Source organism: Rattus norvegicus, chromosome 1 (genome assembly GCF_036323735.1).
Source record: "Rattus norvegicus strain BN/NHsdMcwi chromosome 1, GRCr8, whole genome shotgun sequence".
Lineage (NCBI taxonomy): Eukaryota > Metazoa > Chordata > Mammalia > Rodentia > Muridae > Rattus > Rattus norvegicus.
The window spans coordinates 153,262,917-153,280,418 of NC_086019.1; positions in this window are offsets into that span (position 1 = coordinate 153,262,917).

Genomic DNA, 17,502 nt, shown 5'->3' on the forward strand with positions numbered 1-17,502 from the left:
GGATCCAAGACAGGGTTTCTCTATGTAGCCCGAGCTGTCCTGGAACTCACTCTATATAGACCAGGCTGGCATAAAACTCAGAGATCAGTTTGCCTCTGCCTACTAAGTGCTGCAATTAAAGATTGTGTGCCACTGCCGCCCAGCTTTGGGGTTTTTTGTTTTGTTTTGCTTTGTTTTTTATTCATTTATTTGTCTATCTTTTTTAAAAAGGCAAGGTTTTGCATAGTCTAGGCTGTCCTGGAACTTGCTATGTAGTCAAGGATAATCTTGAATTCCTGATCACCTTCCCACCTCCCAAGTGCTGGCGTTACAAACATACACACCACAATAACTGGCTTAAGTGTCCTTTTTTTTTCTGCCACACTTCTAGAAGAGGCTCATTGAAAACACAAAACAATAACCAAAGGAAGTAGCACCAAGGATCAACTGCCACTGATATTCATTCTCCCTTTCTTGGCTTTAATCACTGTGTCTTCTGCATAAGGAAGGAGGATGGTCTTTTCGAAGCTTGATGTATCTGAGCATGGGCCATCGCCATAGTAGGTCTCTCTTCCCCGGTGCAAGTTTTTTTTTTTTTTTATTAATTTATTATGTATAAGTACACTGTAGCTATCTTCAGAAGAGGGCATCGGGTCTCTTTACAGATGGTTGTGAGCCACCATATGGTTGCTGGGAATTGAACTCAGGACCTCTGGAAGAGTAGTCGGATGCTCTTAACCGCTGAGCCATCTCTCCAGCCCCCCGGTGCAAGTTTTATATGGAGTGACAGACAGTTCTTTACCTAGCAAGTCCCTGCACTTGTAGACTAGAGAGGATATGCATAGTCAGACCACTGGCAATCACGCTGCTTCTATTCAAAGTTCATTTACTTCTACCATTTACTAGCTGCATACTAGACTGATTAGGCTAACATTCCCGTGTCTCTTTTTCACCTTTTTTTTTTTTTAAATGTCTCCCTGCAAAGGGAGTTCTTTTTGTTTTGTTTTGTTTTTTTTCTCGGAGCTGAGGACCGAACCTAGGGCCTTGTGCTTGCTAGGCAAGCGCTCTACCACTGAGCTAAATCCCCAACCTTTTTCACCATTTTTAAAATGGAATAATATCAGGATTTACCTAATAGGGTTGCTTTGATGGTTCTTATCTGTGAAATACTAGATAGTGGTTAGATTCGTGCTTAGTATTAAAGCTTCACTTTGCAGGGTTTCCTGTCTAATACCCCACCTTGGGTTCTGTGCATGCGTTTGACTTTAGGAGCAACTCATGCTATTCAACTTTTATGTGCTTAGGCAACGTTTTGTTTTTTTGTTTTTTTGGTTTTTTTGCCTCAGGGGACAGAAGGACAATTTTTTATTCAATACCAAATGGTCATTCCTGGAAAGAAACATAGGAGCAACAATATACAGACTGAATAGAAAAAAATATGTATTTTATATATGTATGTTGTACATGTCTCCCATATATATGTTCCATATATTTATGTTTCTTGTGTTTATGTTTTATATGTGTATATATGTTTCATATGAAACAGTGTATACATATATTTGAAAAAAATCCAGGGACTGGAACTATTTGGGAAAATTTGAAGGGAGTAAAAAGAAGGGAGAAACGCTATAATTGTGTTAAAATATCTAACATAATACCAATTTTTTTAAATTTAAAAATTTGTTAAACCTTTAAAAATAAATGCTTTGGAAAGAATAACTATATTTTTGATACCGTTAAATCATTTGAAGAGTATCCATAATGAGAATATGACTAAGAGATTGGAAATATGAGTGCTGTCCTATTTTCCATCATCATAGAAAGCTACATTTAAACCAAATTATTAAAGGTCAAACTTTGAAGGGACAGAAAACATTGTCATCAGTTAGGTAACGTTTTTATGTGTACCCAATAGTTGCTCCTTTCCTTATAATGCAATCTTATTAATAGCCTGAGCGCTGGCTCGCTTAGAAACTTTGTAACAATCTGCAGCTGCTGTTTATTAATTACTTTAGTCTTAGTCTTATTTTGTAGGACTTGCTTTTTTTTTTTACCATTTTCTGGTAGGTAATTTTAGTTCTAGATTGAACAGAGGACTAGAGAAAATAATTTAGTAACCTTTCTCCAGCCTGTGAAAGCTAGGCTTCTACTCACACATCATGTATTTGTAGAGGTAAGTCTGGTTCTTCCTCTAAGCCCCTTGTTCCCAGAAATAAGACTCTGAGTAGATCATGGCTTAACATAGCCCATTTATTCTAATCTACATTCTGCCACATGGCTAGTTACCTGTGCTCAAGCACCATACGCCTGTACTTCTCACATCTTCCTGGGCTAATCTCCGGAGCCTAGCTCTATCCCAGAATTCTTTCTGCCTCCTGGATGTTCTACCTTCTATTCTACCCTTTCCTATAGGCCATAGGTTTTTTTAATTGACAGGTGATGCATCCATACAACAACAAGATATTCTCTCTACAATTCCCCTTTTTAGTCCAATAAAAGGCTCCTTTTCTTTCAAATATAAATTATATAATACATTGAATAGAATTATAACAATTATGAAAACTGTAAAGTATGATATACATTTACAATGTCCAATCTATAGTATTTGGCAATTAAGGAAAAATTGCTATTATCTATCTAACTTGGTATATTCAAAGTTTTGTACCTAACTCAACTTGTATTAACAATCTAGAAACATCGTTTTAGACTAAAACATCTTCTTAAATCCTAAATAACTAGAGCTTAATTTTGAGACCTTAACAGTCAAGTTTTCAACCCCATCAGACACCTGAGAAGGAATGAATAATAGTAGCTGGGTATGCAAGAAGTGTAGGCAAGCAGCCTTCAAGACTAAGAATTGACAGACAGCTGGCGGCCTGGACAGCTACCCAGTAATCTCTATAAGGTGGGGCATCTGTCTTCAGCCTTCCGAGCAGTATATCTGGCAGACATATTTATGAAGCAAGAATTATGAAGGACTTCTTACCCTGTATTGGCAGAGTCCAGCAGTCAACTTCCCTGTGTCCATTTGATCTTTCTGGACAGCATTTTGTCTGTAGTTGAAACATGGTCATTTTCTTTGCCCAGTGGCTGGCTTGCCACAACTGAAGCAACTCCATATGGAGGTTATTCATGTTCATCATCTTCTTCCAAATTAAATGGGGTGCTGCCAGGAGATGACATATCTCATGGTCAAAAAAGATCTTTAATTAATAAAACATCTTTTAATGCTGTTGCTCTCTGAGGTTTTTTTAAGACTATCTGAATTTTCAAATATCGTTTATTCTTAGTTATTTATTATTTATTTATTTGTATTTCTTAACCATTCCTAAGAGTTCCTAACTTGGATTTTTTTATCATCCCTAACAGTTTGAAATAGAAGCTTTCAAAAGGACTAGAACTTTATATTGTATCTTTAAGAATTATATAATTATAATACCTCAAATAAAAGTTAAAAACATAAACATTATGCATGTCAAAATTAACCTTAAATTTGTATCAACATATGATAATCTATATTGATATAACAAAATAACCTTATTCCTGTATCATTATACATAATTCTGTATCAATATAACAAAATACAAACTCAATTTTGCATCCAAATAAAGGTCTCTACCAATGTATGATATAACTATAAAATGTTTTTTGGTTTAAGAGTAGATTCAATAATCTACTCCTTTTGTCTAATATTCTAATACTATTTCTATATACCCCCTTTTTCTTTTGAACCCCTTTCCCCTTACATAATAAAGAAAAAAAGGTAGAGAAAAGGAAAGAGAAAAAGAAATCCCTGACCCTTATCTCCTTATTTTGTTTCCTCCCTGTCCAAGACAATAACTATTTGTAACCACCCCCTTTTATTTTTTTTTGAGAGAAAGTTTTTATTTTCTTTTTTTTTTTATTAACTTGAGTATTTCTTTTTTTTTTTTCCTTTTTTCTTTTTTTTCGGAGATGGGGACCGAACCCAGGGCCTTGCGCTTGCTAGGCAAGCGCTCTACCACTGAGCTAAATCCCCAACCCCAACTTGAGTATTTCTTATATACATTTCGAGTGTTATTCCCTTTCCCGGTTTCCGGGCAAACATCTCCCTCCCCCCTCCCCTTCCTGATGGGTGTTCCCCTCCCCATCCTCCCCCCATTGCCGCCCTCCCCCCAATAATCTAGTTCACTGGGGGTTCAGTCTTAGCAGGACCCAGGGCTTCCCCTTCCACTGGTGCTCTTACTAGGATATTCATTGCTACCTATGAGGTCAGAATCCAGGGTCAGTCCATGTATAGTCTTTAGGTAGTGGCTTAGTCCCTGGAAGCTCTGGTTGCTTGGCATTATTGTACATATGAACCACCCCCTTTTAAAAGATGACAAACATCCAACACCCACTGACTGACCAATAATCCCCCAAGTGGATACTCTTAGGAATGGGGCAAAGTTTTCTCTTGGGAGCTAAAGAAAATGGTTAAGCCCTAAGAAAACTAGCTATAGCATTTATTGTTCAATCTCTGCATGATGAGAGGTTCAGACTTAAGTGAAGTCCTGATTGGATTAATCTATAAGGCTGGACCAAATGAGCAAGCTATTTGACGTTATCCTGAAAGCGAGTTTTCAGGCAGGGAGCTAGAACAGCTAAGTCTCAGCACGTCAGCATCCCCGAGAGAGAATCTTATCAGGACCATCTTTTTGGTTGTTTGTTGCTTGTTTTTTCTGTGACCATAAAGCTTTCAAAGGTGTGTGTGTGTGTGTGTGTGTGTGTGTGTGTGTGTGTGTGTGTGTGTGTGTGTGTGTATTACTGTATTAACATAATGTATGGAATGTGCAATGGGCACAAATCAGTTAAAGATTTTTGTTCCTTGTCTGATCAAGAGAATGACAACTGTAATTGTAATATAAACCTCCACTCATGCCATGTGAAAGGATGGTACGCAATAATGAGTTATGAGAACTCTGTAGCAATGAGATCTATTGGGCGTGTAAGCTGAAGTTTTGGCTGGCAACATTTTTATATCTCAGTCAGATTCAGAACTGTCCCCAACTGAGAGATCAGCAAATACATCACTTGTTTTATTGGTCCTTTTGATTTCCTCCTTCCTGTCTACAGTCAAAATCTTGAGGGGGTCTCCCTCTATCAAATTTGATCCTTACTTAGATGGAATCTAAAGCCTTTTCTTCTTTCTCGTTGACACAAACACAAAGCTTCTTTCCCAACATAAAACACCTTTTGTCCAGCAGTTTGAAGTCACCACAAGTATAAACTGACCCAACATAGTAGCCCCCTTTCTCTCCAGGTCTGCTCCATTTTGACTCCTTTCAAAGAAGATATATAATGTCAGCCTTACCATTGATGACATAGCTATTTTCATATTGCTAAATCAAAACAAGACTATATGGAGTTCAAATATATTCCTCTACAATGATATACATTTATTATTACTTATTGAGACAAGATTTCTCTGTAGTCCAGCCTGTCCTGGATTTGCTCTGTGGATCAGGCTGGCCTTGAACTCACAAGGAACCTATCTGTCTCTGTCTTTGTCTTCCAAGGATTGGGATCATAGGCATGGGTTTATTTACTTAGCAGCTATGTACCCTGAAACCATTAATATCAAGTTTTAGCTCTTCTCCCTTTGGAGATTTTCTTCTATGTGGATTTATTTAGCCTTTTTTCTTTCTTTACCATTCTTTCCTGTAGTCAACTTTATTTAAATCCCTTTTCATCTTTTTGTCCAAGCATACCCAAAGCATATTATAAAGCATTATCACATTGTCTCTGTGACCTGTGTGCTTTTTGATTATTTATCTCCTCTGACAAAAGGCATCTGTATTCTGTATTGCCAAGCTAATAATTAACGTGCAGTGCAATTAATAATCTTAACAGTATTATTTTTTAATCTCTTGTCCAGTGGTCTCTGGAGTCCTTAGTTGGATGCTTTTCTTCTCCTGGAAAGATAAAAGCAAACAGCCCTACTCCAGTCCTAACTCTGAGTCACACTTAAATTGACTAGAAGAATATCTTTCCTAGGGCAAATGCTTTTTGGCAACAAAAGAAGCATTATGCTTCTAATTAAAATCAAAAACATACCTTACATGGATAAATGTACCTATTTATCCTCTTCCTCCCTGCTCAAATATTTACCTCAATTCCAAATCATTGTAACTCTTTATTAGAAAACAGATTTAATGCAGGGACAACAATGGAGCAGAGACTGAAGGAAAGGCCATCCAGAGACCGCCCCACCTTGGGATCCATCCTGTGCTCAGACACCAAACCCTGACACTATAGCTGATGCCAAGATGTACTTGTAGACAGGAGTCTGGTGTGGCTGTGCTGAGGTTATGCACAGGTGCAGATACCTACAGCCAAGCATTGGACTGAGCCTGGGGATCCCAGTGGAAGAGTTAGGGGAAGGACTGAAGGAGCTGAAGGGGACTGCCACCCCATAGGAAGAACAACACTATCAACTAATTGGACCCTTCTGAGCTCCCAAGAATTAAGCCACCAACCAAAGAGTATTCATTGGCTGGTCTGTAGCCCCTGTTACATCTGTAGCAGAGGACTGCCTTGTCTGAGCCTCAGAGGGAGGGAATGTGCTAGGTCCTGTGGAGGCTTGATGCCCCAGAGAAGAGGGATGTTACAGGGCTGAGGACAGAGTGGGTGAGGCAGGAGGGGTGAGTGGATGGGAGAGCACCCTCTTAGAGGCGAAGGGGAAGGGGGAGATGTGGTGGTGGGGCTCATGTAGGGAGGACTCAGAAAGAGGGTAACATTAATAATAAATAAATAATTTAAAAATGGAAAACAACAAACTTGAACTGTAGTAGCATTTTGAATTTACTTAAAATCTTTAAAAATCTGTTTTAGCAATGCCAAACAATAAAAATATCTCTTCTATTTCTTCTATTATGGAAAAAAACAAAAAACATTTAAATAAAATCAAGCAAAGAGACAAGCAATCTCTAAGTTTGGGGGCCAGATGTGTTATCTCAGGCTGTAGCATTGAAATCTTGTATGTTGGGCCTTGGAATTTAGGTGTTGCTGCCTTGTATCAGGGGCCCTTAGCAGAGAGAGCTGACGAGCATCTCATAACCAGAGAGCTCTAAGCTCCTGCTGCCATCCATTTCCTGTTCTCTGTTGGGAAGAGCCTTTTTCCCTTCTCTATTTCTATTGCTTGTAATTTAGAATTCCATCTCTCAGTTCCCCTCTTACCTAAGTCTGTTTTATTCTGAACTTTCTTAGAGAGGACACAGAAAACTGTGATCACTGGTGAACATGTTGTAACTAGCTCCATGACGACAACAACTAAGACGAAACTGTACGGGATTCAAGCGCCTTCTGCTGTGGTGGTTTCCATTTTCTAATGTGGAAAGTACTTTCCTTTTAAATTTCCAGTTCTTTCCATAAGGATTTCAATTTACCAATTTTAAACTTAATTTCTTACCAGTTCAGATGCCGGGGGCTTTATTATTTTGTCCCTTGTGCTGTTGCTAATCCTACCCTAGCAGTTCAGATAGCTCAGGGCTCCTGGTTCCACTTTAGGAGGACCCTGCCAGGACTTTGCGACCCGCCTCTCTTCTGTGCTGCTTCAGGCTGAGGCTTCAGGCCTAGCTCTCTGTCTAGCATGCTTTTAACTGTGCTAAGCTTGGGAGAAGCTGCAGCTATTGTGCCGAGGCTTTGGTCTGCTATCGTTCTTTATAAATAAACCAGGCCTCTAGTCTGGCCAGCCTGACTTTTCACCTGCCTTTCAGCTAGGCCTTTTTAGGCCATAAGCTTGGTTTCTAATGTCTTAAATACCATTTGTTGTGGTAAATTTTAGTTGGGAGTATCTACCTCATCTTTGATCATTTAATTCCCAAATAAAAGACACAAAATTTTTATATTTATAAAAACCTTAAAGCACTAGAGCTGGGCAGATATCAGCCCTCTATCTTATTTTGTCTACTTCCTTACCAATAATCCTGGGATTCTGCCTGGGCCACTCCTATTCCAATCAGCCAGCCCAGATGGCCATGCACTCACAATCCACGTACCCCTTGGTGGCTTCCTCATTCTCTTTAAGAAATTCTTTCCATGATTAGACCAATCACTCTGAAATTTTAGAGGAAAACCAAATGCAGAAATCTTATTCATATTACATTTTAATATGAAGTCCATATATTGAAGAATCTATGGGCAATTTGAGAAATACACCTAAGACCTCAAAGGTATGCCCACCTCTCAAAGGGTATTGGTTTGTTATTCTTTGTTCTTTGTTTTGGGGTGGTTTTATTTTGTTTTGAGACAGGGTCTCACACATACAGGTTAGGCTAGCCTTGAATTCGTTCTGTAGTTCATGCTGGCCTTGAACTTGCAATAATCTTTCAGGCTGTCCTCTTATCCTCCCTCCTTGTTTACCTGGTGCCGTTGAGTGTTAAAAGTATCTAACTTGCTGGGGAGGTGGTGGTGCAGGCCTGCAATCCTAGCACTTGGGAGGCAGAGGCAGGCAGATCACTGAAGTAAAGGCCAGTCTGGTCTACAGAGTGAGTTCCAGCAACGCAGGACTACAGAGAGAAACACTGTCTGGAAAAAACACACGGGGTGCGTGCATCTCCTCCCCCACCTCAGACAGACAGACAGACAGACAGGCAGACAGACAGACAGACAGACAGACACACACACACACACACACACACACACACACACACACACACACACACACATATTGTATTTTAATTTTGCAGAGGCTCACAGCCCAGGGGTTGCCCTCATCTCAGAAGAAACTGTGAAAATGTTAGAACTGTAAAGCCCGGGGCCTTCTGAAGTTAAATTGAGTGCATTTTACATGGCATAAGCTGATGCAGGACAAAGAGAAAGTGTTATCATTCGAATGTAAACCGTTCTCACAGGATTGTGTGCTTAAACCTTTGGATCCCCAAAGACTAGTGTTGATTTGGGAGGTTTGGGGAAGTGGGTCTGGCCGGAAGCAGTGAGTCAGTAGCATCAGGTCATGAGGTTATAGCACATCCTTGCTTCTGACCTGCTGTCTTCTCTTTCACCTACATAGATATGAGCAACTTCCTGTCTCCATGCTTTCTTCACTGTGATAGGGTGTATTCTCTCAAAGGATGAGTTCAAATAAAAACCTTCCTTTCTTAAGTTCTTCTCTCCATGACAAGGAGAGAAGTAACACCATGCTACTGTACAAATTTTAACTCCGAGAAGATATGTTGATAATTTGAAACTTTCCAAAAAAAAAAAAAAAAAAAAGAAAGAAACTTTCCAAATGACAGTTCTTTCTTAAAGGCAGATCTGAGTCTTATCACTGGAAGCAGGTTGCAAACATGTCAGTCTCATCCTTACCTGTGACTTTGCAGAAGGGGACAGTCTGTTTCTTCCCTCTTGGCCATGTTTGATCTGACTGAAAGAAGTGATGCTGGGCCAGTTCCAAGCTCCAAAATATTTGCAAACTTCTGCTCTAGCACTTGGAACTTGACCAAGCTATTTAAGGAACAAGCCAGGGTATGCCTGCAGATAATGAAAGATAGCTGGTGTTCTATCAGCAGTCAAAGCTCAGGAGCCGACTTGCAGCTGAGCAGGCTGGTGCAGCCAAAGCCAGAGGAGTCACCTAGCTGAGCTCAGCACACATAAAATCATGAGTTGCATAGTTGTATTTTAATCTGTTAATTTTTTAGAAATATTCCCTTTCTATGTGTATGGCCATCTATCCGTGTACCACAGGGGTGCAAGTGCCCAAGGAGGCCAGAGGACGGTGTCAGATCCCTTGGCACTAGAGTTACAGACGTTTATGAGCCATCGTATGAGTGTTGGGAATAAAACATGGCTTCTCTGGAAGGGCAGCAAGTGCTCTTAAATGCCGAGCCATCTTTCTAGCCCTCTGTTATGTTTTGATACGCAGCAAAAGCTAATTTTATGTAGTTCTTTCATAATCTATATTGACTTTTAAATTTTTTCTTCACTGTGGAGAGTTCTGTTAAGTATCCATTTGACATTCATTTCCTCCCGAGTCCGTCTTTTGAGGATTCAGGGACTGAGCCTAGCCCTGCCTCAGGGCATGTAAGTCAAGTTCCCTATCACTGGTCACTGTCTCCAGGGCATTTTCACATTCTCTTTATTTTTTATTTTAAGAAAGTAAGGGATGGAGAGATGGCACAGCCACTGAAGGGTAAGCTCACAGCCAAAAACACAAGAAAGTGTCTTAAGTTGTCACACTTGGGCCCACTCTCAAGACTTTGCCCTTTAGCCTCTTGGGCTGTCTTGTGTTGCGTGTAGCTATACGAATCTGCAGTTGAACAGGCATTAGCATTAGTACCTCAGTACACCAGAGAAAAGAACGCAGGGAGTGCGGAGAGCTTTTGGAGCCGCTCCTAGAAACTTGGCAGGAATTTGACATTGGGCCGGGACAGGGAAGTAGGCTCTGGCAGGACTTTCACTTTGGACTAGGATTAGGAAGTAAACTCAGGCAGGAATTTGACTTTGGGACAGGGAAGTAGGCTCAGATAAGAATATTTACATTTGGACTAATACAAAGCTCCAGGTAAACTCAGCTGAGGAACGTGGCACTCCTTTTGTCTTGGCCATCCTGATAAGCCCCTAGAAACAATGATCGCAGGACTTTATTGCCTTGTTCCTTGACCTAGAACTGGCCTTTATTATTTGCATGTAATTAAAATGCTATAAAAGGAGACTGGAGGGGAAAAAAAAAAAAAAACCTGTGTCAGCCTCAGAACTGTGCTACAGGATTGTCTGTCTTTTTCTTTTTAATCCTCGCTCCCTCCCTGGAGAACCCCTTGAATGGGTGAGCTGGCTTGGTCAAGGGTGTTTTTTGAGCTCTGCAACTTAACTGTCTAGGTCTCACCCATGAAGTTTAATGCTGTCTTGAGGCCTCGTATCTCTCTGTTCCTCGGAAAAGGCCTATGTTTTGTTTAACACCGCTGACCGCATCTAGAATTTCTTATTAATTTTATCTTTGGATTTGCATTTCTGAAGTTCAGTGGAACATGTGTGTTGAGACAAAAGATAGCACCTCAACTGTTTCTTGCACTCCTTTGGTATATAGCACTCCCAGGTCCTCATGAACACAGAGATGTTAATAGACTCATGTGTAGAGTTCAGCAAGTTTCCAAACAGGTGCATGGTAAACAAGTCAGGGTACAGCAGGGTACGCAGGAGCGCTGACAGCCCCAGGAGGCCATGCTCTCAGTTACAAACAGAACTTACCTTGAACACAGAAAGATCACAGCATTTTTACTTGTATGGACTGTTATCCTCCACTGAGGTATTTCTGAGCACTGTTTCTACTATACTAGGAAGAACATACTATATATCAATCACAAAATATCACTTTCTGGGATTGTTTGCATGATACAATGCGAGGGCTAATACTAAACTGCGTGCTAATTACATAAGATTTTAACTTATCTAAATAGTGTAAGATCCCACCCTCAAGTCAGTAGTGCTTACTTCGAGACAACCCCCTCCCCCCAATGAGACACCAAGACTCAGATGAATGCAAGAGGAAACCAGCCCCTCGAAGCAAGTGACTAGAAGGCGACCCCGAGTGGCTATTACAAGCAGTTTTTTATACTTTTTAGGGGCACAGATTACCTCAGCAAGGTTACAGTTCAAATGTATTGGCTAAGGATATTGACCTTTAAATCTACTGACTAGCAAGCATCAGTCAACACATTCTGAGAATTTTCTACTGAAGAATGTTCCTGTGGGTGGAGAACGGAACTCGGCTTAGCCTTGACCCGAGGCGGGTGGGTGTAAGGCTGGCAAAGCCCCTAGGATCCCTCAATAGCAACTTCTTTGAAAAATGGAAAGATAAGTGTTTTGTTTAGAACCTTGTATTACCTTTTGTGTTGCTACCACAAAATAAATGGCAACTTAAGAGAAGAAAGGTTTACTTCTGCTTAGTTTGAGGGGATGCAGTCTATGGGCACTGGGAAAGGAGTGGCAGTCAGGACAGGAGAGGGCTGTTCACATGGCATCAGCCATCAGAAAGAGCAGACACAATGAATGTTGATGCCCAGCCTGCTTTCTCCTTTTTGCAGTTCAGGACCCTGGCCCCAGGAATGGAACCACACACTTAGGATTGGTTTCAGAACTCAGTTAACCTAATCCAAGGAATTCCTCACAGCCAGGCCCCGATTTTTGTCTTTGATAATTCTAGGCCCTTCAAGTTAACTTTACTTACTATCATAATCTTACATTCACATTTTTAAATACGAGCTGCATTTTCATTTTGTAGCTTACAAATTTTGTAGTGAAAAGTTCTCAGGAAGAACTTTCCCTCGGGATGGAGACCCTCCAACTCAATGACCAGACCGAGGCCACAGGATGCAATCAGCAAGAGGATTTGGTTTATTGTCAGGATACACAGGCACCTGTGGGCGCTTCAGTCACTCGGGGGACTGGCGCGCCCCACGGAACCAAGGATGGGCTTTTTATAGGATTCTGGGGAGCAGAAGCAAGCATATAGAAGCAGATGTATGGTTACAGGGATATAATTGGTGGATTCTAATGTGGCAAGGGTTCAGCCCGGGGGCAAGTTTCCTAGCTACCTTCCTGGAACATAACGACTGACTCGGCCCCCCACCAGGGTGTGGGACCTCTCTCGGGGCTTTTCTCATTGTCAGGTGCTCAACCGCAGTCGTCCTGTTGCCAGGCCTTCAACCAAACACATCTTGCTTGGCAGCCGCTGTGTACTCAGTGTTCTAACCTTTCCCTGTCATCTTAAGTACAGCCTTGCAAAATGGCGTTACTGCTGCTAAGCTGGGGTCTTTCAGTAGCTGATCCTGTCTTCAGAGCTAGAAGTAGGTCTGGTGGCACTCTGTTCTTCTCCTCTCTTTCAGTTAAGTCTTATCTACTTTTGAGATGTGCATGTTTATCATTTGTTTCAAAAGTTTCCATGACTAAGCCGGTAGCATTCGCCTACATCCTCAACAAGAAGAGAATGAGGCAGTAGTATTTGGGGGCACGTTCAGGCTACATGCTGTCAAAACAAAGAAAAAAAGTAAGGTTAAAAGAATGTTCCTTGGAGTTAATGAGATGGTTCAGTGGGCTAAGGCACTTGCCAAAAAGCCTGTCACTAATCTGAGTACAGTCCCCAAGACCTATTATGGTAGGAGAAAGCCAATTCCCACAAGTTGTCATCTGACCCTGACATGGGCATATTGGCATGCATACACACCCACACTGGTCCACAACATAAATAATAAACATAATTTTTAAAAAAGGAACCTTCACTATTGAAGGTGTAACCCACTGAAGAAGTGACTCCCTATTGTGTAAACTAAATGTAGAACTCAGAGGTCACTGAAACATCTGGCTACATGGCATGTGTGCGCATGCACAAGAAAACTGAATTTCGGATGCTACAACTGCCAGGCAAGCACTTAACTAATGAACAGCACACCCCAGAGAGGAATAGGAGTTTAGATCAAGTTATGCCCTAAATGGGCCCACGTTGTGTGATGGTACCCTTGATTGTCTGCAAACAAAACTGTCCGACTTCCATGTCTTCTTGTCCCCAGAGGTTCTTTGGAAAGCTACTTTCTAGGAGACCATCTGCTGTCATCACAAAAGGCTTTAGCCAGAGTATGACAATCATCCAGAATCCAGCTTCAAAGGACAAACGGAAGGGCGTGCTTCCTCATGACGTGCTAGTTTGGAGTGAAGCTCTGGAGGGTGAAGAGACAAGCGGCTTATCAGTTACTGACTCCAGTGAGTGGCCATGCCCAAGCCACCCATCTATTCTGGATCTATCTACACAACCCCACCACACTCCCAGGTGCCCATTACTTCAAGCATTGCTTGTTCTCTACTTTCCTTTTATCCATTTTGATCGTTTGGGTCACACTCTAGATGATTCCTTTGGGTCTCATGCAATTCACTGAGTCTTTTAGTAGTATCTAACCCATCCAGTATGTGTGTGTGTGTGTATATATATATATATTTTTTTTTGGTTCTTTTTTTCGGAGCTGGGGACCGAACCCAGGGCCTTGAGCTTCCTAGGCAAGCGCTCTACCACTGAGCTAAATCCCCAACCCCAGTATATTTTTTACTTCAGCAAATATATTTTCATCTCTGAAAGTTGTTTTATCAGCTCCACTAGAGTCAATCTCTAGTCATACTACTGGCTTTGCGATATCTTTTATTTCATTCTTCCAATATTGGTGCTCATAGTGTGCAAGGCACTGTCCTAGTTGCTGGAGTTATACAGGCAAAAGAAAACAAAACCTACCAAGACACATAACATGGTAGGAAATCAGTTGTTTTTTTTTTTTCTTTTAAAAATTTATGTGAGACATTGTTGCTCCATCCCCCCACCCCCAGTTGTTCCTCATTTTAAGCTTGCTATGTTTAAGTGCATGATAGAAAAGTACGGGCACATTTGAAGGCCAGAGGACAACTCTTAGGAGTTTGTTCTCTTCCCACCATAAATTCCAAGTGGAGGCTGAGTTGTCAGACTTGTATGGCAAACTCATTGACCATATTGCCTGCCCTCAAGTAGTGATTTTTTTTTCTTCAAAGATTTATTTAATGAATATGAGTACACTGTAGCTGTCTTCAGACACACCAGAAGAGGGTATCGGGTCTCATTACAGATGGTTGTGAATCACCATGTAGTTAGTGGGAATTGAACTCAGGACCTCTGGAAGAGCAGTCAGTGCTCTTAACCATTGAGTCATCTCTCCAGCCCAAGTGGTTTATTTTTGTGACAGGATCTTGTGATGTATCTTAGCTGTTCTCAAACTCATGGTTCCTCCTCAGTTTGCCAGGTGCTAGAAAGGTAACTTTGAATAGGGTGGCAGTTTTGCACCTGAAAATTCCAGGTTACCCAAGGCTTGAGGATCTAATGTTTCAAATCAGTATAGAGCTCACTTCACTGTCGAAAAGCCTTGGTTGTGAACTATTTGGTTGACCTAAATCTTCAGCAAACTCTTTCTTTTTAGTGTTAATGAATATGAAGAGGTTATCAAAAATGGAAGCCCAGCATGGTGTCATTAAGACTTTAATCCCGGTGTATGGGAGGCAGAGGCAGGATTTCTGTGAGGCCAGCTTGGTCAACATACTGGATCCCAAGACCTCAAGACATAAAACACATACTAAATCATGTCAAACAACTTAAAACCATGGGACTGGAGAGATGGCTCAGAGGTTAAGAGCACTGCCTGCTCTTCCAGAGGTCCTGAGTTCAATTCCCAGCAACCACATGGTGGTTCACAACCATCTGTAATGGGATCTGATGTCCTCTTCTGGCTCGTCCTAAGACAGCAACAGTGTACTCATACATAAACTAAATCTCTGATATCTGTCAAGGAAAGCACTGGGTTATAGGCATGCATGTGACCACGGTTTACATGATTGCCGAGATCTAGTTATTTCTGTAGGTTTGCATAAGCAACTTTATACACTGTGCTATTTCTTCAACCTGGTGGTCCTAACTCTTGCAATGCATCCAACACCCAAGTCCAAAATATACTCCTAACTCTGAGACCTATTTGTCTCACTAAGCCATTATTGTTTTAATGCCACCGAATTTTTTTTCCTTTTTTCTTTTTTTCAGAGCTGGGGACCGAACCCAGGGCCTTGCGCTCGCTAGGCAAGCGCTCTGCCGCTGAGCTAAATCCCCAACCCCTCCACCGAATTCTTGAACCAACCATACTTTGTATGCAGGTGCATGCCAGTGGAGGTAAGAAAACAGTGTTCAGGGGCTGGAGAGATGGCTCAGTGGTTAAGAGCACTGACTGCTCTTCCAGAGGTCCTGAGTTCAATTCTCAGCAACCACATGGTGGCTCACAACCATCTGTAATGGGATCTGATGCCCTCTTCTAGTGTGTCTGAAGACAGCTACAGTGTGCTCACATATGTGATGTAGTAGAGAGAGACAGTCAGAATATGGCAAATACATAGGCGAATGCCAGCAGCAAACCACTGAACTGAGAATGGGACCCTTGTTGAAGGAATCAGAGAAAGGACTGAAAGAGCTTGAAGGGGCTTGAGACCCCTTATGAACAACAATGCCAAGCAACCAGAGCTTCCAGGACTAACCCACCACCTAAAGACTATACATGGACTGACCCTGGACTCTGACCCCATAGGTAGCAATGAATATCCTAGTAAGAGCACCAGTGGAAGGGGAAGCCCTGGGTCCTGCCAAGGCTGGACCCCCTGTGAACAGGTTTCTTGGGGGAAGGGCGGTAATGGGGGGAGGTTTGGGAGGGGAACACCCATATAGAAGGGGAGGGGGAGGGGTTAGAGTTAGGGGGATGTTGGCCTGGAAACTGGGAAAGGGAATAATATTTGAAATGCAAATAATACCCAATTTAATAAAGATGGGGGAAAAAAAGAAAACAGTGTTCAGTCAGGAGCCTAGTTTTTCCTTCCACTCCGAGTTCTGGGAATTGAACTCAGGTCATGAGGCTTGACAACTGAACCATTTTACCAGCCCCTCTTCCAAATCTGGTGAGTCCATAAAACCTATTATCAGTAACCCCAGGCTTAAAATTAATTTTTGTCCATGGGTGCTTTGCATGGCTTCCCGTGCCCTGTCCTTTCTGAGGCTGGAGTTACACAGTTGTGAACTACCGTGTGGGTGCTAAGAATTAAATCCAAGTCCTATGGAAGAACAGCCAGTGCTCTTACCACTGAACTGTCCCTGCAGTCCAAAACTTACTACTCAGCAAGCAATGTTCAAAATGCCTCAAACATTATTAACTTCCTAAGAAAATCAAAGTATGATGATACAAAATTACACATCTACGGTGGCTTGAGTAAGAGTGGCCCCTATAGGTTCATATAGGTGAATGCTTAATCACCAGAATGACACAATCTGAAAGGGTTAGGAGGTGTGTGGCCTTGTTGGAAGAAGTGTCACTGGCGGTGGACTTCGATGCTGCTCTCTCGTTTTAAGTGCTGCCTTGGTCAGATGTCTCTTCACAGAACTTGACAGGACCAGTAACTAAGACAATGTCCAAAGCTACATGGTAACAGAGTCACAAGGTAAGTTTAGTTTAGTGCCATTCCTGGTTGTCAGCCTGACTATCTGGAATGAACTATAAACCAGAATTGGAAAGCTCACCTGTGATCCTGATCTTGAGGCTGGGAGATACAAGTTTCTGACCTGGATCATGGCATGGAGATCTTGAGGCAAAGTGGCTATGAATCTGAGGAGACTAGGGCAAGGGGATCTCTGAGTTCAAGGTCATCTGGGACAAAGCAAGTCCCAGATCCGGGTGTGGTGGGATACACCTTCTGCTGGAAACCAACATAAGGACATTGGAAGAAAGAAGATCCTCTCTTCTTTGCCTGCCTGCCTTGTAGGACTGAGCCACTGCTAGATCCTTGGACTTCACCACTGTTGGGGAGTTGGACTACAGACTGTAAGTCATCAACAAATTCCCTTACTATATAGAGACCACCCATAAATTCTGTGACTCTAGAGAACCCTAATACATTTAGGTATACAATTTACACTTAAGACTTCATAGTAAATAGCTTTCTCTAGTTAAAGTAAACATTACAAGAAGA